The 23922-nt window shown below is 40.8% G+C and overlaps 1 pseudogene; it reads right to left on the bottom strand.

Moving 5' to 3' along the window:
- The window catches only part of LOC149323981 (interleukin-6 receptor subunit beta-like), a 41203-nt pseudogene that overhangs the window by 8938 nt on the left and 8343 nt on the right, over positions 1-23922 (bottom strand).

Below are 23922 nucleotides of genomic sequence, written 5' to 3'. Positions count from 1 at the left end.
TTTCAACAATTCTTTCCTTCCCGTTCATAATCTCCTCATGATGCATGGTAGCTATGATAACAGATGTCATGAGTAAAAGGATCTGTTGAGGCTTCATTTGAGGTCAAATTCTCGATCTGAATACTCAGAGAGATGAAGGCCAGCTAATCTAGACAGTAATAGATATAGGCTGTCTTATTGTAACTCATGTGACTTAAGCTACCAGCATAGTTCAGATCTTATGGCTAGAAGTTTCAACTCGTGAGAAGTGGGAGGGTAAACTTCATTTAGGTGTTCCTATCTCAATTTACTACCACTCTAATGAACAAACAGTCAAACATACTCATTCCCATATGCCAGATTGAGCAGGCCTTGGAAATGCCTCTCTCACAGGCATAGCCCCCTCCCAGCTGAGCAGCAGAGTCCGGTGGTGGTTTAGGCTGCATCAATAGAAGTATAGTGTCTAGATCAAGGGAAGTAATAGTGCTTCTATATTCTGCTTTTGGTCAGGCCCCACCTGGAATATTGTGTCCAGTTCTGGGCATCACAATTCAAAAAGTATATGGAGAAACTGGAGCGTGTCCAAAGGAGGGCAACTAAAATGGTGAAGGGTCTGGAAACCTTGCCCTATGAGGAATGACTTAAGGAGCTGGGGATGTTTAGTCTGGAGAAGAGAAGGTTAAGAGGTGATATGATAGCCCTGTTTAAATATTTGAAGGGATGTCATATTGAGGATAGAGCAAGCTTGTTTTTTGCTGCTTCAGAGAATAGAACCCAGAAAATAAGCTACAGGAAAAGAGATTCCACCTCAATATTAGGAAGAATTTCCTGACAGTAAGAGCTGTTTGACAGTGGAACAAAGTCCCTCGGAGTGAGTGGAGTCTCCTTCCTTAGAGGTCTTTAAACAGAGGCTGGATGGCCCTCTGAGGGGGGTGCTTTGATAGTGATTTCCTGCATGGCAGGGGGTTGGACTGGATGGCCCTTGTGGTCTCTTCCAACTCTTATGATTCTATGAGTTTGTGTGATGTCTTGTGTATTTCTAAATAAAGTCTTTATTCACCATGTTTGGAATTATCCCACAGTTAGCACTGATAAGCATAAGTGAAAATGGTCCAAACTTAACCTCTTGCAGGTCTCCTCTGAGCTAAACAATTCCCCCAACATTTAAAGAGTCATTGACACAGATGGTGGGCATCTCAAGTCCCCCCATGTTTTGGGGTAACAATGTTCTTTTTACCCACCAACCCTCAAGAGGACATGGGAGTGGGATCAGGTGGTGTGAATGCTCAGAAGCCACAGCATGCCATGATGGGCATTATTCCAAGACAATACCACCAGTAGGAGCAACCTTCTACCTTTATTGCTTGCTCCTGCAAGCTGCCCAAGTAACATTCATATTAAAGAATAGGGTATAAATTCAAAGCATAAATAAAAATACATGTATGCATTAAAAGTTCACAATACCATATTTCAGTGTAGTAAAGTGTCGTGGCCGGCTTTGAGCTCCTTCTCCCTTACTTGTGACTCCTGAGATGTGTACTCTGTAAACAGTTTTTGCCTTAAGTTCTGTTAGGAGATACTGCTTAGCTGAAGATTTGACAATGACAGCTGCAGCACAGGAGGACAAGAAGGAATAAGTTAGACCAGGGGTTGTAATTGTTAGACCTTCCAAGACGAGATTGCAACTTCCACTAGTTCAGTAGCTTGCATAGCCAACGGTGAAGAATGCTGGGAATAGCTACATGATTTCCCTCCTCACTTTTGATAGATATGGGTCAAATGTGGATGCTTCTACACACCCACTAGAGAAAAACGGCATATATAGACAATGTTTTGTTTGTAATGGAGTCATCCAATTATAATGGTGGCTGATGGCTTCATTGAGTCCATTCTAATTCTAGAATTAGAATTTGAAGTTCATAGTCCCTAAATCTTTATCAGTACTTTGAGCAGCTCCTTTAACATTTAGACAAGAACCCAGAATGGATTCACTGCCTCATGACACCAGTCCCCACTGCAACTCTTGCATAATACTGTATATCTGCCTGACAGGCACCTGTGGGGTTATTGCAACCATGGTAAGGAAGAAGAATAGAGTAACCCTTCCTATCCTGCAGGGACCCAAAGCCAAACTCTGCCCAATGGAGATGCAGCTGTGCTGACATTATATTTTTGGTGCCATGCCAAACCCCATTTGTTTACCCAAGCATTTGAAACATGTTTATCTTAAGCTGCTTGATGTGAGCTATTTGTGTATTTCCTCCCTTTGAGCATGGTACATGACTATTTTTTAAAGCAAGTATCAATTCATTAGAGCCAGCATGGTGTAGTGGTTTGAACATTGGACTAGGAGATCGGGGTTCAGTTCCCTGCTTGGCCATGGAAATTCCCAGGTGACCCTGAGCAAGTCACAAACTCGCAGCCCCAGGAAATCCTGTGCTAGGTTCACCTTAGGGTCACCATAAGCCGGAAACAACTTGAAGGCACACAGCTACATTAATTAATTATACCTAATGATCTATTTTATAAGTTGTCTTTATGGAGCACTCTGGGTGCATTACTTGTATTCTTGTTGTATAAAGATGCTTTTTAAATACCCTTTATCTTTATCTTTGTTTGGCCACTCTGAACCATTTTGACTGTCTTTGTGTGTGTGGTTTGGGCCTTCAAGTCATTTCTGACTTATGATGACCCTAAGGTGATCCTATCATGGTTTTGTTTGTTTTTTTGCCAAGATTTGTTTAGAGGGAGTTTACCATTGCCATCCTCTGAGACTGAGAGTGCTACTCACTTAAGGGTCACCCAGTGGGCTTCATGGGTGAGCTGGGAATCAAATTTTGACTCTACCAAGAGGGGAAAAACACCTGAGTGAAACCTGGCTGACTAGAAACTTTCCCTGATAGCTACAGTGACATATGCTGGTCTTTGGTGATGGATTCTTTTCAATGCAAGGTGCAATGATTCTGCTTGTCTATTTACCTGGCTGTTTCTTTTACACCTAATTTACCATGTTCCCAATGGAAATGTACTTCCCTGCCTCAAGCTTCCCTTGTTGCAGAAAGGGAACTGCTACTGACTCTATTGCAAACCTGAAAACAAATGCATGCTTTCCTCCAAGCTTTCAAACAGGAAACTTCATCCAGCTGCTAGATGAACAAGAAAGTTTTTAAAATCATAATATTTAGTCAATAAAGTTACCTACTTGACAAGACATTTTCCAGGATTTCTGCGTAGGATATTCGGTAAGCTTGAAGGAATCCTAAGCACTCTTCTGCAGGTATTTCAGTCCATTTCACAAGAGCTGAATGCTTCGTGACAGCTGGAATTGTCACGTTAGTAGGTCCTGTCCTGGGAACTTTTATTTTTTAAAAAAGTCATGTCAGAACAGTTTTTCATTTCTCAACACTCAGTTTCATCCAGTAGCTGTATTGTAGGTATTTGCTATCCTGTCAGAGTTTGACACCTCCTGATAGATAAGAAGAACTGTTAGCTTTGGTTTGCCTACCTGCACTGTGTTTTTCACCTAGCTGTCTCAAAAGACAAATGTGTATGCCCATCCGCTCTCTCTTCCTTAAAAGGCTCACCAGGAGGGCTCCTACAAGCTGTTCCCTTTTTGAAACTGTCAATTTGCTTTTGCAATCTTTATCTACAACAGATAACTAGGATGAGAAATGACCTATTGATTTTTCACAAGCAACAAGAGAAGGGGCATGAAAAGACCATGGATTTGTGCTTTAGCAATACAACACGGATGTCAATGTAAGAACAGATCTAGGTACTTTAGAAAACAGAGAGGCAAAAAAAAGGAAATAAACAAATAATTTTCATTGGACATACAGGTATTCGTCAAGGATTTGGCCCCATATTTTTGAAGGTCTCCTTTATCAAATATATTTAAGAGTGCACAATTCAAAATGCTGGAATCTATTATAGCTTTATTGGTACAGTGCTTTTGATTTTTCCACATTTCCATAGAATATTAGAAAGGATCTTGGAAATTGGAAAGGACCACAGGGGCCATCTATTACAACCTCCTACCATGAAGGAATACACACACACAAACAAAGTACACAAAAAAGACCTCAACTGGGAATACTGTGAGAAGAGGTGTCATCTTGACGATGGAGAAAGCTTGTTTTCTGCAGCTCCAGAGAAAAGGGCATGGAACAATGGATGCAAGCTACAGGAAAAGAGATTCCACTTCAACATTAGGAGGAACTTTCTGATAGTAAGAGCTGTTCGACAGTGGAACACACACCCTCGTGTGGTGGAATCTCTTCTTTGGAGGTTTTTAAACAGAGGCTGGATGGCCATCTGTCAAGGATGCTTTGATTCTGTGTTCCTGCATGGCAGAATGGAGTTGGTTTGGATGGTTCTTGTGGTCTTTTCTAATTCTATGATTCTCTATTCCTAAAAGATGCCAATTCAGCCTCTGCTTAAAGACCTCCAAAGAGTCCACAACCCACTGAGACAGCCATTTCCACTGTTGAACAGCTCTTACGATGGGCTTTTGGTATCTACTGGGGTTTGGTTCCAGGATCCCCAATGGATACCAAAATCCATGGATGCTGAAGCCCCCTTATCTACAAGTGGGCAGTAAAATGGTCAAAATCAAGGCTTTCTTTTTGGAATGTTATTTTTAATATTTTCATACTGTGGATGATTGACTCCATGGATACAGAGGCGGGATACAGACGGGCAGGGGAAGACGTCTTGGAGGTGTATTCTGCTGAATACGGAGCCTCCAGACCGCCCACCCCGGGGGCGTGGCTCAGGAGATGGGGCTTCCACATGGGGGGCAGTGAAGACACCTCACCTGGGGCCGTTTCTGACCCGCAGTTTCCAAACCGCCGCCTTGGAGGACGCTGCAAAGAGAGAGGCAGCTTCCTCACGGGCAGCCAAAAACGGGGCTTTTTTTTTCTTTTGCCGGCTGGCGGATGCGCAGCTGCGCAGCTGCAGCACTAAGCAGCGGCGGCAGAAAGCCTATGGGCACATTTAAAGTGCCCAAGCCCCTTTAAAACTTTTCTCCCCGCTCTGCCCAAGAACAATGGTGGTCTCCTGCCAGCTGGTGATCAGCTAGTGTTGGCATCCTTGTCCGCTTGCACTTTGCCAGTGTCACCAGCATCATAGATGCCTCCTCTCCTTTGGTCCCCACGCTCCTGCTGAATCTGCAATGCACAGCTACAGCTGTTGCCGCTGCCACCGCTGTCCCCCTGCCATCCCCCATCACCTCCCTTGTATATATGTAAATATTTACAGTTTTAGCGTTTTTTATTGTTAGGTGAAAATGGCACAGGAATGTGTGTAGGGGTTCACTTTAAAGTCCAAACTTTCCCCGATTCTAGCAGCGCATGCGTACATGTTGCTCTAGGGTTAGGGTTAGGGTTAGGGTTAGGGTTAGGGTTAGGGTTAGGGTTAGGAGTCTTAAAATGCGCTGCAGTTGTGCTGCAGCTTCCACACCTGCATGGCAGCTGACGCTGCAATTAAAGCCTGACTGCAAACTGCGCATGTTCCAGGACCCCGACTCATTATGCGACGCAGCAGACACGGAGCTTTTAAATGGGCAACTTAAATTAGCAGTGTAGCAATTCTGGCGTACCGGTGCAGCAGCTTACAGATGGAGCTGCGCAGCTGCGCATCAAACGGAAAAGAAGCGGAGAAAAGCAGCACCTTTTTAATGCCGCTTCTTCCCGCTTGGGGCGTGCGGGGGGCGTGTTCATGGCGGCATTCAGGTAAGGGCCATCTGAAGGCTCTACCTTCATGATGTCATGAATACACCCCTTTTTGCCCGTCTGTATCCCGCCAGAGTCTGTGATACAGAGGGCTCACTGTACAATTAAACTGCTTTTCCTAACTCTTAGGTGGAATCTCTTTTCTTGTAATTTTAATGCATTGGTTCATGTTCTTGACTCTGGAGCAAAAGAAAATAAAGCATATTTTGTCTTGTACATGATATCTCTCCATCACCTCTTCTCAAAGCTAAACAACTTGGGAATTGAAATAAAGGGTCCATACAGACAGGCTAAAATAAAGCTGCTTTGGGTCACTTTGGAGGTATGCTGTTTAAATGATGCATGCGTCATAAGAGGCCAGAAGCCATGCCAAAGCCACGTTCCAGTCCTAAGGACTGGAGCGCAGCTTTGGTGTAGCTTCTGGCCTCTTAGGACACATTCATTACTGAAACAGCATACCTCCAAAGATACCCGAAGCAGCTTTATTTTGGCCTGTCTGTACAGGCCCATAATAATTAATTGGGACTGTTAACCGCTTGATGTACACCATACATTCAAAACTGTGAATATACAGAATGTATTTATTGTGGCACAAAAGTTAAGTAACAAAGTAATAAAAGTTAAGTAAACAAAATGAACACTTTCTGGCTGGTAAAGTATTCATTCCCTTTGCTATGATATACTGAAATAAACATTGGTGCAACCCACTGCCTCTAGAATTCACCTAAATAATTGAATGGAAGCCACCTCTGTGCACCTCTTCAACTACCACATAATCTCAGATTAAGTACACTTGTTTCTGGGAGGTCCTACATTTTTTTTGCAGAACATATCTAAAGCAACAGCATAATTAAAAAAAACCAAGGAGCTATCAAAACAAGCATAAAGTTGTGTAGAAGGGTTAGGTTATAATAAAATATCCCAAGCTATGAACAATCCAAGTTCAAATTATGTACTGTTAAATCTATTGTTACAAAATAACAAAGCCTCTGACAAAGAAACTCCTTTTTACAGCTCACAACCCTCTTTTTCTTCTTATTTTCTGTCTAGCTGGTAGTTTGATGCTGCACTGGGAGGATGGTGAAGGAAGGCTGGAGAAACACAATTTTTCAGTGTCAGGTTGTAGGTTCACATCTGCAGTAAACAATGTAATGAAATGTGAATTGGGAAAGAATGTGATTCTACTCAGTAGCTAATCCTACTGTAGTTGTGTGTGCCTGCCCAGGAACACACCTCCGTCAACGAGGTATACCTGTTACTAATGATGTAATGACTGGCAAAAAAATTTTCTAGGTTAACGTGGAGCAAAATATAACATATTTGATCAGATAATCCTCATAATGGTCATTCTCATTGTAAAACTGGTCGTAGCAGCAATTTCATCCTCTGCATTGGGTTTGATTTTTTGATCACTAGAGATCAGTATTCATGGAGATACAACCAAATATAAGTGTTATTTGTTTAATAAATAAGTATCATGGTTGGAATTCACTAAGGCATTTATGAATGTGTAATCACCTTAGTTTCCACCTCAACATTAGAAAGAAGTTCTGGACAGTAAGAGCTGTTTGATAGTGGAACACACTCACCTGAAGAGTAGTGGGATCTTCTTCTTTGGAGATTTTAAAACAGAGGCTGGATGGCCACTTGTCGGTGGTGCTTTGATGGTGTGTTCCTGCATGGCAGGGGTTGGAGGGGATGGTCCTTGGGGTCTCTTCCAGCTTTATAGTTCTAGTTACATAGTTATGTAGTGTCTCTCATCCTGACCCCCTGACCCCAATCCTCACTTACTAGGCAGCAGCAAGCAAGAGGGGTCTGTTGCCCTGTTAGCTGGAAAGCAGCTGACTGATGGCCCCATACGCTACTGTGAACAATCTCTGGGGTGACAGTCAGAAGCAGGGCCCCTGTTGCAATTCCTTTTTTCACCAGAGATCGCTTGAGGGAGGAGTGGTGGAGGAAACATCACTCAGCTGCTTCCTAATTGACAAGGGAACTGAAGTCTGTTGCTTGCAGTGGCTGCTGCCTGGTAAATTAGGATTACAGGGTATTTACACTCCTTAAGTATTCTCTCAATTAGTGAATACATTAGGGATTGTGAATAAGAACCAGCCATGAACGTGTAACTAGGCTAGGCATTTGTAACTCCCTTAGTGAATTCTGACTCATACTTTTTCATAATTAACATTAACTGTTCTTACTCATCTGAATATCCTACCCAACTGAGTCCACATACTATACTTGTCATTACAATATCACTACTTCAGGGATTTAATAAAATGACTTTTAAATTAAAACAGGAAGCTTTCACATAAAAGAAGATGGTATAAAAAAAGAATACCTCCTTCCACTGCATAGAAGTATGCCATGCCAAATGTCCGTTCATACTTCATGAAGTCCTCACACTGACCATAAAATGCATGCAACATTACTTTATATAACTTATATGGTTGGAGATGACCTAGAAAACAGACACAGATGTTAGCACAGGACTACTTCCTACATCATTCCTAAATCCCATCCCCTGTTGACTAAGAGACAGTTCCTCCACTAGAGATCCCTGCTACAAGTGAGGATTTAGATTTCCCCCTAAATTTGGATCTGTATTTTAATTTATTGAGCATACATATGGATGTCTGTTTATTCCTGGACTGTGAGTGGATTTGTTCTATTATTATTATTATATATACTCATGTATAAGTTGAGAAATTTTAGTCAAAACATTGACCCCAAACATCTGGGTTGACTGATCCATGGGTCAATGTATATAATACATAAGTATATGTACACAAGTATATATGTATGTAAGTACTGTACTTTAACTCTTCTTAAAAAGGAACTATCCCATTCTCTGAGTAGAATGGCAAAAGACAAGAGCTTAGTCTGTCCTGGGAGCACCTAAAAGAAGTACTGACTCCCCTCTGCTATCTCATTCAGCCAGCCTTTACAATGAACACAAACAGTTATGCCTGCCAGAATTTTGTAAGTTCTTTAGCATAATTTCCCCTTGCTTCAGCATTTACATCCTTTCTTACAGGCCCCTAAGTTTTACCCTCAATATATCAAAATCCATAATTTTGACTCCAAAAGCCTGCTCTCGACTTATACATGAAGTTGACTTACAGTTGAGTAGATACAGTAAAATAAAATAGATAAAATAAAATAAAGTATATAACACCCAATTTTGCCTTGCAAAATCTGCCAGGTTTGCTATACCTCCAAGGTAGAGGTGATGTGGAGAAATGAAATGACTTTAGCCCTGATAGTTCACATATGGATTTTCTGTTCCGGAAGCTTTTTTTTTTTTTAGCAACCCGAACAGGATGAAAGCATGTAATAAAAGAAGGTCAAGGAAGAGAGCTGATGAATAATTGATAGCAACTCAGATCCAATGCCCTCCAGTGTACATTACGGCTAATCCTGATTGATCTTTTTGCCAGAATCACCTGTGCGATCTCTATCAACATGCAGAACTGGAGTCCTGCAAAATGTTCTGAACTAGAGATGTATTCCTTGCACATAAAACAGCTGGACTTCATAGCAAGTTAAGAGATTATACCTGGGCTTTGCAAGGACACATTTTCAGGAAGATGAGGAAAAATGGTTTAGCTGATGACAAAGCTGTAAGTAACGTTTATGGTGATAGGTGGGCCTGGTGGATGAGATTCTTCTGCTGTTTGCTCTCGTTCTCATGTTTCTTTGTCTGAAATGTACAGTATAACCCTTCACCCCTCAGGCTGTCTAGGCAGGGAGGCTCAAATGAGCTGCAGGGTGCGCACTTGATGTAGCTGCCATTCTTTGTCTAACTATTACTGGTTTCGCTTCTGCTGATACTGAAGTTTGTTGTCATTGACTGGGGTGATTGAAAGGGCAGAGCAAGGGGGCTAAGCCAGTGGTTCTCAAACAGTGGGGTGGGACCCCCAGGGGAGAGGTGCAAGAGTTGCTCAAGGGGAGCATGAAACTTGGAGGCTCTGATCTCTCCCCTTCTCCTCCTCCTCTTCCCAAACTTTTTATGTGTAAAATTTACACCTGTATTGAATTAAATATTGAATTTACTTCAATAGAACTATTCTAATATGAACGATGTTATTACCTTATAAAATGTTAAAATATTATTATACACAAATGTGCAAATGAAAATATACACATTAGATAAACAAAATATTTTTATTCACACACTACGTAGTATTGGGGTGTGTGTACAATGCCTACATGTAGGTGTAAAGGGAGATCTCAAAGGTAAGATGTTTGAGTACCACTGGGCTAAACCATATTTACAGGGGAAGAATAGAGAAGGCTTTTGCCCTGATCATTGCCCAGTTGTCTCCTTGGTTCATCCGTCTTTAGCCCACCTGTGGTTTGGGTGCCATGCCATCTTCTCCAGAAATGTAAGGTAATATTGCATAGGATTTCACTGACAGCCTCACTGAAACATAACCTGGTGAATTACACCTATTGTTGAATGTCTCTGTATGTGTGTGCTTTCACTTGGATGTTTTTTAAGGCAAGGAATACTCAGAAGTGAGTTTACCAGTTGCTTCATCACTACTGTTTGATAAAATGGCCAAAATCCATCACCTGTAGTACACAATTTTTCTTAGGGACATGGTTTTCCGTTGACCTTTTAGTATAAAACTTGCAACTCTAACCACAAATATTGGAAATGGCCCTTACTTTTAAAGACAAAGTCTAAAATCCTGCATATACAGTGACAATTGGCTTGACAGCAATATGTGACAGTCCCTGTTGTGTATGGGGGTGTGCTAATTGTTAAGTCTTCTTGGACAGAAAAGAAGCCGCAGTTGTGAAAATCAGATCTGCTAATACTGCTAATCTACAAACCTCAGCTGAGCCAGTTTATGGGAGAGTTTTGTTTGCGGTGAATTTAAATATACCTATTTATTTATTTATTTATTTATTGCCAGAGTGTGGCCTCACTGAGGGCACAGGTATTGCAAATGCAGACATTAGAATGTGTAATTCTACCAAAAAGCTCTGACAGGTCTGACAAGGTATATGATTTGACACAGATGGGCACTCCTATTTCACATCTCAGCTAATGGGTTGTTCAGTATAACTATAACTAGATTAGTGTCCAAGTGATGTTAAGTGAATGGATTCTTTATATTAGTGGATTCTAATGGTCTGCTGGAAAGGCTGTTTTTCCCACTGGTGGGGTCAATATACTGTGTGAGAAGGTGAGAGAGGACCTGTCTGCAATGGCTTCATTTTAGTACCAAGGAAAAACATGGTTGTTTATTTAAGTCTTTGGGGCCTAATTGATTTATCCCCAAATGTTTTTAAACTGGCTGAATCTTTTAAATCTCACCAGAATCTTATATCATCTTTTACTTAACATAGCTTTAGGTATACTTAGCTAAATAGCAGAGGCATTAAGAAATCTTGTTGTTGAAATTTGAAGGTTTGTATTGGGAAAATGGCAAGGGTGTCTAATGCACATTGGTCCTGTTGTTAATCATCCAGGTATGCAATGGTCATTTTTCTGGCTCTGCTAAATAGTAACATAACAGTATCTCTCTACTTTATGCAGACATTAGAAAACTACCCACTTCTAATTTCTGCATATGTAAGTTCATTTATGAAGACATCATTTCCATGTAGGCTTCTGGCCCCTGTTTTTAACTTGTTAAATTCTCTAATATTTATTATTATTATTATTATTATTTATATAGCACTGTAGATTTACACAGTGCTGTACATACAAACAATAAAATCAATAAAAATGAAACCTGCCAATGGCAAACATTTTACGAAATACATTCCTCTCTATAAATTGTTGAAATTCCATAGATGTCAAGGAGGTCATTTAGTAGCACCTACTATCGAGGTTTCTCAAAGAAAAATTGTTCCTTGGATATTATACAGAGCAGAAATTTGGGGATACAACAGTGTCTCAAATTTAGAAACTGTTCAGAACTTATTTTTAAGATCCCTGTTGGCTGTCCCTAAGTGTACTCCGTCTCTTTTCTGAGAGCCATGACTCAAAGTCTGAGAGGAATTGGGTAGCAGAACCAGGAGGGCAATAGATTACTACAACCCGGAGCTGTAAAGGAAAAAAGAGTCTAATAGAATGAAACTCAAATGAAGAGAAATGATAGCTGGGAGGAAAAGATAGAACTTGAAACTGGCAGGAATTAGACAGTAAAATACCAACCCCTCCTCCTCGACCCTCAGTTAATTTATTTTTATTGCTATAAATTGTTTTAATCTGATGAAATCAATTTTAGCTGAATGTCATCCTAAAATCTCATGATACAGGACAGGATATGAAAATGTTAATATCTAAATAATCAAATAAATAAATAAATAAATAAATAAATAAATAAATAAATAAATAAATAGAGGCTGTGTTTTAAAAAGTAGATTACAAAAAAGAAAGAAACATCCATTTTATCCAGGTTTTAAAGTTGATTCACTACCTAGTGTCTTCTTTTTCATACGTCCAGATATTATTTCTAAGTCCATGTCTTCAATTCCTGTTCCCCAGTCAATCACAATGTAATTTGGTGTATATTTTAGATCCCAAGAGATAACACTACGATTCTGATGATTTGAGACATTGATCTGGCCAGGTAAATCTGTAAGTTAAAATGGAAATATTAATTTTAAAAACCAAGCAAGAATTTGAAAAAGACAATTCCACATAGGCATTATGTATTACAGATTTACATGGAAGCAAATTCTATTGATTTCTCTGAAAGGTAAACACAATGGTTTCAGCATTAAAAGAAGTCCACAACTGATACCTACTTAAGAACATATAGAGAAAAAAAACCACATAAGCTTAAGTACATCACAATCTATGACTTCACACCAACACAAAGCTACACAGAAACAGTATTCTTTTGTTCTAGATAGGGTTGCCATAACCCGGCTGCACCCGGGAATTTCCCAATTTTGGGGGCTCTGGGCCCCTCCCGGCACGGGTGCAGCCCAAAAACCGGGACCCCCCTGGTTGCAGCCGAGTTGCTGTGGCCTACAGGGCCTCGCTGCCCTCCTCCTCGGGGAGGCGGGGAGGAAGAGGAGGGCAGCGAGGCCTGCCTGGGGCGGAGGAGGCGCCTCCCTGCACGCCCGCACCACCCTCCTCCTCTGCCCCCTCGCCCCCAGGCTTCGCACCTGCCCGCATGGAGGAGGCGAAGACGGACGGAGCCAGCACCTCTTGCGTGTGGGTGTACGGGGAGGAGGAGAAGAGGGGGCGGAGGAGGCGGGGGAAGGTGGCGCAGCCGCGCGGGGAGGGTGGCGCGCCCGTGCGCAGGAGGCACTGGCTCCATCCGCCTTTGCCTCCCCATGCGGCCGCACCACTCACCTCCTCCTCCTCCGCCCCCTCTTCAACAGGCCCCGTGGCCGCGTGGAGGAGGCGAAGCTGGAGGCGGTTCGCCTCCTGCTCGCAGCCGCACGCCACCCTCCTCCTCCACCCCGTCCGCCCCAGCCCCCAGGCGAATGGAGGAGGGGAAGAAGGAGAAGGACAAGGAGGAGGAGGAGGGGGAGGAAAAGGAGGAGGGGAAGGAGGTGGTGAGTGAGTGGCCAGAGAGGCCTCAAGGTGAGTTTTTTGGGGGTGCTTTTAATGCTAACAAGTCTCCCTTACATTGACAGTGATAGTGTGGTGGTGATGATGATGATGATGAAGATGATATGAGTGGGTCAGCTTGAGAGGCATGCATGCGCTGTTTCAGGAGCCAAGAGAGTGTGACTTTCCAAAGTGCCTTTTCTGTGTGGTTTTGGTTCTGAGGCAAGGCCAATGTAAATTGCTGTGATTTTTACAAACTCATGCGCAGTGAAGAAAAACCAAAGTCCCTTGACACACACTTCTGAGAAGTACACTTGGTGCAAGAACGGTGAAACCACCTTGACATGTTCAATATGCATAGCCATGTTAAACCATGCTAAGTGTTAAACCCAAGGGGTTTGGTTATGGAATAAGCCTCTGATGCAAGAGGCCATGTTCAGTAAAGCCATGTGAAATGCCCAAATGTGCTGTCGTGTGTGTTTTGGAATGGAGGTCGGGGGTGTTTTGCCAGAAAGGGAAGTCCATTTCTGCCATCTGTCTAGAAATAATGCCCAAATGTCCTCCATTTTGATCATGCCTAAGAAACAGGCATTTATATTAACATTTAAAAAAAAACCATCAATTTTTTCGTGTGTCCTCCTTTTAAAAAAATGTGTCCTACATTTGGAGGGAAAATGTGTCCTACATTTGTCCTACATTTGTCCCGGTTTGGAGGTCCTGACTTATGGCAACCCTAGTTCTAGAGGAATCAGGACTTTCTTCTTTCCCCCTTTCGCTGTTGTCCTCAGGGGTGCCAAATATCTGTTTCAAGAGGGTGGTCTGGACTCTGGTGCAGGTTTTAACATAACAGTATCTCTCTACTTGATACAGACATTAGAAAATTGCCCACTTCTAATTTCTGCGTATGGAAGGCCTTTTACGAACATAACAGTATCTCTCTACTTGATGTCTCTACTTGATATAGACATTAGAAAACTGCAGGTGAGGCTACAGCGGTGGGTGAGGTGGAATCAGCAATTCTGAAGGAAACACTAGGATTCAACGGAAGTACATTATTAGATCCTGTCTTGTAGGACTATATACAATGAACTGCAGCAATGAAAGCAAATTATATGAAGTGTGTAGCCTTATACTTTAAAAAGATGGAGGAAAGTCTAGTTCTTTATACTTTTTCCCAATGGAATAATATTCTACGTCTACCTGCTACAGTGAAGTCTGGAACCAGATATGTAACTGCTGGGGATTCTCCTGCTTCATTATAGGCAGAGATTTTTATTCTGTAATAAGCCATGGAAAGATTCAGATATAGCCAATTCTCTGTTATGTTGAGGGATGTCTGTCTGGTGCAGTAGCTGGGTATTCTTTCAACGTTTATGCGATATCCCATGGTATTCTTGTTTTGTGTCATCTAAGATAAACAAATTGTCATTAAATGATTAAGCACAACATTGCACAGTTATTAAGCATGGTAATAATAAAATGACATGAAATATTGTAGGCATAATTAAAGCTACAACCTATGCAAATATTACCAAAATAAATTATGCAATGACAAATTTTCAGCAATAAAAATAATTAATCATAATTATATTTACATTAGCTCTGCATATATTTCATTGTCTGACTGAAAAGAGATTCTTTGTTTTGTAAATCTCACATCACAGCCTATTATTCCTCCATCTTATTATGGGGCAGATCAAAATTAAAAGTTGCAATCCAGCAAACTAGGATGTGTTGGATGGGAAACAAATTGCATGCCTATGAGATCTTTGTTTCCCTTTCTTTTATCTCTGGCACCTAAACTCAATATTTCCATGTTTCTTGCAGATCCAAACTAGGAAACAGTGGCATCAGCAATCCTGATTTGGTATCGTGCTTTGTTGGGAATATTCAAAATATATTTTCCCAGTTTCGATCACACATGAAACTGTGGTTAAACAAATCAGGAAGTATTGCATTAAAGTGTGGGAGAAAGGAGGAGCATACATTCCCAGAGCTTTTGTTCTGGAGTAACAAATGATGGTTAATTGAATTAAGACTGTCACATCTAAATTGAGCCTAAACCTTTTGTGTGTGTGTAACTACATAGAGTTGTCAGATCTCTGGACATCAACTGAATTCTTGGAAAGTTGTCTTCCTCAGACAAAGAGACATGTATCAGGGCAAGAGGCAATGGAGGAAGAGAATCTGATCTTTTTGTGTAAGCTGGCTACACACAAACACAGCAATAAAAACAAATTGAAGTCTGGGGGTGGATATCCATCCATTCCCATGTGGCGACAAGGCTCTCTTGCTCAGAACAAAGGTGTCTGTCTGTGTTCTACTCTTGAACATACATCAGCACACCAAAAGCTAGCAGTCAGTGGAGACAACTGAGGAAAGAATTGGTCCATTGGAATAAGACAGGGAGTTGAGTGCCAGCATCAAAACTCACGAGCCTTTTGGTCACACAAGCCCTGGAGAAAAGTGTCATAGGGCTGGATCTCTTTGTCAGTTGATACTGAGCTTTCTACAACCACTGGAAGTAGCATGGTTATTAGAAAAACCTAATGTGTCATATGTGTTAGAGGCAAGTCAATAGAGGATGCAAGCCCTAGTGGGAACAATTTGGCAACTAATGCAGTTGCTGAACACATTTTATCACCTGCTTTGCTGTCCTGGCTCTGAATTGTTTTATTTATTCATTAATTAGCTAGATTTTACCATATTCTGGACTCATTTATCCAGATTTGCGACAAGTCTTTTCCTACAGAAGTAGTTCTGTCTGCCCCCTCCCCATACTTCAACTCTTGCCTGCCTTGTACCTGTACTGTCACAAGGACCCATCACCTAGTGTCTGATTTTGGCCCTAAAATCTCAATGAATGGGACGCTAGAATAGAATAGTGGTTTATAAGACTCATACCAATTGCATAAGTTTGATTTACTTTGGAATGTCCACAAGTCAGACAGTCTTTGATAAAATGATCAGGGTGTTGAAATGTAGAAACCATGGAGTTTGCTGGTGTCCTTAGACCAGTTTCAGCCTAACCTATTGTACATGATTCTAACAGTATTGGGATGGAGATCATAGGCCCTGAGCTCCAAGGAAGAAAAGTAGAATTAAAACATGACAGTGTCACACAGTTGCAGTTATACTACCATATATACTTGACTATAAGTCAATCTCATGTATATGTCGAGGGCAGGTTTTGGGGACAAAATTATGGATTTTGATATGACCCGCAGAAAAGTTGAGGGTAAAACTTAGGGGCATGTAACAAAGGATGTAAAGGATGATGCAAAGGAAAATGATGCCAAAGAACTTAGAAAATTCTGGCAGGCATAACTGTTTGTGCTCATCTTAAAGGCTGGATGGATGAGAAAGTAGAGGGAATCCATGCTTCTTTATTTTGCTCCCAGGATGGACTAAGCTCTTGTCTTTTACCACTCTATTCAGAAAAAGGGGATGGCTCATATATATAAAAATAAATGAGATATTACCTTCCATTTAAGGAAGACACTTATCTTTCCTTGTGAGATCTCTTTAACTGTGTTTTCCAAAATGGTTGGTTTTTCAGTAAGCTCTGTTAAAGAACAACAGCATGCTGATGTCAACATAGATGGATATCCATAAATTTTTAGAGTCAGCAAAAAGTTGAAATACATTCATATATTTTTTGTCAGACCCAATTAATATACCTGACACTTACTATGTGGGATAGAAATCTGTTCACTCCAAACACAAATAGAACAACTTTCACTCTTGGGAAGGCATCTGAGCCTAGCAACATAAGATGATGATGATTTTACACTGGAGACAGTTGCATTAAAGGCCCCATTCACAATAGGAACCTGCAAATAAGTACAATTAAGCTAATCATTCTTAAGGTAAGGGAGATTATTCAGTGTTACTTTTAGAAATGCCATGGGTCTCAACATTTAATACTGGAATGTCAGCAGGAAAGCAAAAAGACATTCAAATTGATTATACCTCTACAGCTTCCACCATGTTTTTAATCTGTCTGTTCTTATTGTTTTAAATTCTATATTGCTTTAAACTGCTTATATTTATTTTATTTGTACACTGTTCTAAAATTTTGTGATAAAGAGCAGGATGTAATTGTTTTCATAAAAATATAAGTCACCCCAACCATTGGCTGCACTGGCTAAGGCTCCTAGGAATTAAGAAGCCATCAACATCTAGAAAGTTGTCGGATCTCCCCACTGATGTAGACAGAGCTTCCAACTTCCCTAACTTTGGCCCTCCAGATGTTTTGGACTTCAGCTCCCAGAATTCTTGATTGTCGGACAAACTTGCTAAGGCTTCTGGGATTTGAAGTCCAAAACATCTTTACTTGCAAGTATTACTCTGATGGCACAATAAAGACCTTTTCTAGAATCATATTCAGACTTACTAGTCCTACACAAGTCTTTACGCATGCTTTTTAAACTTTTCTAAATTACTTTATTGGAGGACACCAAACTCTCCCAACACTATATACGTCTTTGTTGTCGTTGTGTGCTCTCAAGTTGTTTCTGACTTATGACAACCCTAAGGCAAAGCTCTCATCGAGTTTTCTTGGCAAGAGGTTTGCCATTGCCTTCCCTCGAGGCTGACAGCATGTGACTTGCCCAATATATGTTTACTCAGAAGTAAATCAAACTTCATTTGGTGGTAAATTACTCCAAGGTAAGAGTGCATAGGGATACTGCCTTACAATATAATATTTTATATGTCTACTCAGAGATGAGGCAGACTTTATTAAACTGCACTGACTTGCAGGCATATAGAACTGCCACTTAGGTTCAGCCCTAGAGCCCCAGGAGTGCATCCCAGGAGCCAAACAGGGCAGCAGTTTGGGAGATCTGTCTTCACAAACCTCCTCAGTTATTTAGGAAACTAGTTCTTCAATGGCAATACCAAGAAAAAGAAGGCTTATCAGGGAGCTTAAATGGTGGACAAACTTCCACTGGGACATGAATTGTAGGAACAGTAAAGAAAATATAAAAATGAGAAGGGAAGTACTGGCAAAATTGTATCTGAGAACACTGGAAATGCAATGGAACATTATAGGAAAGACAGTTTTCTCAAAGAGAAGAAACATTCAGCTTCACATCTGTTTTGATCTACTTACCAATGTCCAGTTTGAGTTTGCTTGTGTTGCTTCCTTAAATTGTAACTCATATTGTAGTATGTTGTTTGGTGATTTCCATGCAATTATTATTTTATTGAACAGCTGATAGACTCTTATCACAGAAGGTGAAGGACATTTCTCTAAAATGGAAAAGTGTACATGCTTAAGATTTCTTTAAGCAACAGATGCACAAATACACATACTGGATACTTTTTCTTAGTCACTGGATGCCTCCTTGCTATGCACAATGGCTCATATCCAATATGATATGAGCCAAGAGGATCTATGCAATCAATGGGAGTTGGTATGTGAACACTTACGTAAGTTCTACTGATTCAGTGGGTCTACTGTAGTTGATACTAACAGTTGCATTTAGTTCTGTGTGACATTACCATGCTTTGTTCATTCACTCTTTGGTGAGCATCCACATGTTGTTGTTATCAGCTACTATTTTCTTGTGACACTTCCACTTTACTTTCAGGTCACGGGAGGTTTGACTCATTCCACCCACCTAAGTCTTAAGTTGCCCTTAGGACTACAGTTCCATCTTTTAAAAAGGGCAGGCTTATGACATTTATTATACCTTTTGCAGGATATAAATTTTACATCAACAATATAGTATTAAATAGCATTATAAGCAAGGGAATATTGACTAATAAAATGGTGCAGTTTATTTATAATGCTTGTTCACACTCTGATGCTGATAAAAAAATTTAAAAAAATGTTTCCATGCATCACCATGAACCATGTTGCTGAAATGATAGTGATCAAAAAGTTTCCTGCCCACATTTATAGCTTTTAACAATAAATAAATACCACTGTGCAGTTATACAGAGCTACAGTTTTTCCATTTAAGTGATATGCCACCAGTAGTATAATACAGTTGGCCCTCTGTATCCACAGATTATTTATCCACGGATTCAAGAATCCACAGCTTGAAAATATTTTTAAAATATATAATTTTGAAAAAGCAAAATTAGATCTTACAATTTCATACAAGGGACACTATTTTACTATGCCATTTTATGTAATGGGACTTGCTCATCCATGGATTTTGTTATCTACAGGAGTTTCAGGAACCAAGCAGATACTAAAGGCCCAGTGTATTTTCAAAAATTACATCCAAAAAAGATATCTTAGATCTTATTACAAAGGAAATAAATTCAATAAAAATTAAAATAAATCGGATGATGTCACCCATAAAAAAGGTATAGTGAATTATTTCTTGGCTTCATATGGCGGTGTGCAGGTAAAGTGAAAATTTCCATGACAGTTTGGAACGTCAGTTGCAGTTTTACTTGTAGCTTACAGTGGAACAACAATAATTAATACTGCTAGGAGCCACCCATCTGGCTGAACTATTTGCCAATTCTGAATATGAAGCATTACTGAATATTTCTTTATCTAGGCCATGACCTTTATTTCCTAAGCAACAAGTAGGAAGCAGAAGAAACTAAAGACTGTTTCATCCCATTGTTTTTGTGCAATTTGTTTATATTTTTACAACAATAACGCCCCAAAGAATAAGATACTTGCTGGGCCATAACTTCATTCTTTTAAAGAGAGTTGATCCAGTTAGAAATAAAGTGATTATGGATTCTTTCACATTACTGAGTCATAGCATTATGATTCTGCTATAACTGAAAAGGTTCCATTCTATGAAACCCAGCGATTTGCAGTTTAGGGAGGGATCCTTAGAATTTTCAGCCAGAGAACTGTAGTGCATCACCAAACTACAAGCCACAGGAATGAATCAAATGTTTCCCTGGCAATTGATGTTGGATATAGCATTGCAACTGTGTAGTATGAAAGGGCTCCATGTTTCTTGGACCATGACACTTCAGTCTGTAGGATATAAGGGCAGAGGAAAGAGAACCTGCTTGTTCAAATGATTCTCATACAAAAAATTATGTACAGCCACCTGCGTTATACGTGGGCGCACTATACGCAGCTTTGAGCACACACACTCAAGCTGTGGGGAGCACATGGGGTGCAAGGGGTGGCACATCCCATTCAGATAAATGGGTGCATGCCCATGGCACGCATGCACTGCCGCACCACTGCTCGAGCATAGGCAGAATTTGCCTTACGCGGGGGGGCAGGGGCAGAACAGATCCCCGCGTAAGGCAAAGGTCCACTGTATTCCTATATATTGCAAACAGGTAAGGGGGGGGGGCAGTCATGACACTCACTCTCATGTTCCATCACTTAACTTGAACAACTGAATAAAACTCTATCTACTGCATTCTACCAATTACATTCAGTTGATTTTTCCCCCTCCAGCTCTTTGACTAGTATAGGGATTCCCTCCTACTCAAAAGCGGTCTTCAGAAGTAGAACAACATCTTAGGTTGCTCATATGAGGAGAAGAAATGAATAACTCTTCAAACAGTCTTTTATAGCTTCAGGGATATAGTAGGGTTGCCATCCTCGAGGACCTCCAAACCGGGGAAAATGTAGGACAAGGTTTTAAAATGTAGGACCTTCTTTAAAAATTTCCTTGCCAGGAAATTAAAAAAAAAAGGTCCTACATTTTAAAACCTTGTCGAAGGCCTCCCTGGGGCCTGGGAGACAGCATCTCCCAAGCCCCAGGGAAGGCTTGGAGGACGCCGCTTCCAAGCCTTCCCTCAGGTCTAGGAGACAGCGTCTCCCAAGCCCCAGGGAAGGCTTGGAGGACGCCGCTTCCAAGCCTTCCCTCAGGTCTGGGAGACAGCGTCTCCCAAGCCCCAGGGAAGGCTTGGAGGACGCCGCTTCCAAGGCCTCCCTGGGGCCTGGGAGACAGCGTCTCCCAAGCCCCAGCGAGGCCTTGGAGGACTCCGCGATCGCGGAGCCGCCTCCAGGGCCTCACTGGGGGGGGGAATCCCAGGGGCGGGGCCAAACCGGGGCGGGACCGTGCGGATGCGCCCCAAACCGGGAAAGTCCTGCCCCCAGGCGGGATATGGCAAGCCTAGGTTATAGGTACATCCAAGCAGTATGCCATTATAATCAAACTTTCTTTGCAAGCTTTGCATGAAATCCAACTGTAGCTACAGTTGGTCCTTCTTATACACTGATTTTTTATACATGGATTCAAGCATACATGGTTTGAAAATGTTAAAAATTTCAACTATCAAACCTTGATTTTCCATTTTTTATAAGGGACACCATTTTGCTATGTAATTATATTTAATGAGACTTGAGCATACACTGATTTTGTTATACATGGGGGATCTTGGAACCAAACCTCAGTGTATAACAAGAGTCCACTGTATTATGCTATGCTGGTTTATGCTAGGATAATCATTACGATAATGAAACCACATTAAATTGTACATTGCCACTGTGGCAGTGAAGCCTCATTGTATGGAGCCCATCTGTGAGGGAGAAAGAAAATAGGCCTGAAACTGAGCTTAAGAAGAAAGAGGGTAATAGAGACAGAAGAGAAGGAAAGAGAGAGGGAATGGGCAAGAAGACTGTCCACTGACTGAGATGCTAGGGACATGTGCAAAACTTACTAGTCAATGTAAATTTCTGTTCTACAGCACCAACATAACAAATATTTTACATAAAAAATGCAATTCCAGACAACTGAAGAAGAGTACTGTACTTGTTTTGTTGGGTATAAGTGACATTTTCTTTGTTGTAATGCAGCTCTCGTTGGAATAACTGCTGGCTACCCATACAGTCAAATTTGCTTTTGGATGAAAATATTGCCGACTTCTTTCAATAGATGATAAGGTTGTTACCAACGTTTCACAAATTCTATTCCTTCAGAGGGGGAAAGCATACAACAAATTCAGTATTTCCTAACATTTACAATGTTCTAATCAGTCAGGTTAAAAACAAGTGGCAAATTCACAGAAAACAGAAATGATGGAATGTGAGATAAACATTAGAACGGCTATTCATGTGCTTAGTTGTTTACTGTTTTCTTATATCCCATTAATGCTTATGTTTTAAAATTCCTCAAGTGAAATTTGGTCTCATTATCATTGGCATTGATTAGTGTTTCAAAACATTCAGATTTAAGCAGATGCCTACAGCAAATTATAAAATGTGTTAAACATTCATAGTGTATTATTATCTGACAAGTGAAGATGATGAAAATGCTCATAGTTATAGTTTCAACAGACGTGGCAGCAAATTCTCTGTTAAACTCCCACCCCATGTTTTTGCTTTTTGCACTCTCTCAGTCCTAAAATGAATGGTCGCCATGAGTTACATTTGGACTTCAGTTGTCAAAATCTATCACTCAACCTTGTTTTTATCTCCCGTTGATCAGGATTTATTATGGCTCATCAGATTATACTAGCCTTCTCTCAAAAGATGCTAGGTTCAGTCATGTTCCGTCCTAATCCTTCCAGAATTCCTCAGCTTCCATCTATGACCCACTAGATTTTATCACATCTTTTCTGTCCTCTTTTTTTTTGTCTAGACTGATATCACATCTGTCCCTTAAAAGCATACATGGCCCATTATGTATTTAAAAGAAAAAAGGCTCAAGATGATTAACAATGCAGCATTTACTCCTCTTAACATCATAGAGTGAGCCAATGTAGTGTAGTGGTTTGAGTGTTGGACTACAATACTGGTGGTGAGGTTTGATCCCCACTTGTCCATGGAACTCACTGGGTGACTTTGGGCAAGTCACATGCCCTCAGCCTCAGGGGAAGGCAATGGCAAACCTCCTCTGAACAAAATTTGCCAAGAAAACTCCATGGTGGGTTTATCTTAGAGTCACCCTAACTTGGAAATGATTTGAAGGCACATGACACACACAAGTCAACATCAGCAGTCTGAATTTATCACAGAAGGAGTGGAAACCAATGCAACCATCTCAGGGTTGGTGTAATATGCACCTTGCAGCTCTTTCACAATGCAAGTAGGAGAGTGCATATTTTGTATTTCACATTAAAAACAAACAGCTTTGCTTGTACTCATTCCTGTCTTCTCTGGAAGATACTACAGTAATATCTCAGGGGTGATTTCAGGGGCTGCACTGACTTGTAGGGCCACATACAACCTGCTGTAGACAATGACTTGAAGGCACACAACACACACACACGACTTCATAGAATACATTCCATTAATTATTACAAAAACCTGGTCACTTTTCACTGACCATTTGATGGCACTGGTCAGCAAGACAAGGACAGGTGCCTGTATTCCATTTTATGATAGTCTAGGCCAATGCTACTGAAAATGGTGATCCATGGACCTCTACCAGATCCTGAGCTGTCTGCTGGCAGTCCCTGGAAAGGTTCCAGACAAAAAAGACAGAAGTGTAGCAAGTGGGCACAATTATAGTGCTGGTTGGTTCGCAACACAGTGTGGGGGAAAGTTTACTGATTCCTTCCTCAGTCCTGAATAAGGTGACAGAAGAGATAATTTCACTTATGTATTTGAGGAAGCAGTTATTAACATTCTTCCAGTTCTCCACATTGTAAAAAAAAAAACAAAAAAAACAAACATACGAACAACTCTGCTGAATCCTTGGTTATTATAAAGAATCTATTTGTGGAATATGCCTGAGTTTGTTTTCACAGAAGAGTCATGGTATTTTCCAAAAACATCTGATTTGTGAGTTCTGG

The sequence above is a fragment of the Sceloporus occidentalis genome, unplaced genomic scaffold (genome assembly GCF_023333645.1).
Source record: "Sceloporus occidentalis isolate IW3139 unplaced genomic scaffold, rSceOcc1.0.p SCAF_1, whole genome shotgun sequence".
In the NCBI taxonomy this organism is placed as follows: Eukaryota; Metazoa; Chordata; class Lepidosauria; order Squamata; family Phrynosomatidae; genus Sceloporus; species Sceloporus occidentalis.
The sequence above is the reverse complement of the archived record's forward strand: the minus strand, read 5'-3'. Positions and strand labels throughout refer to the sequence as shown.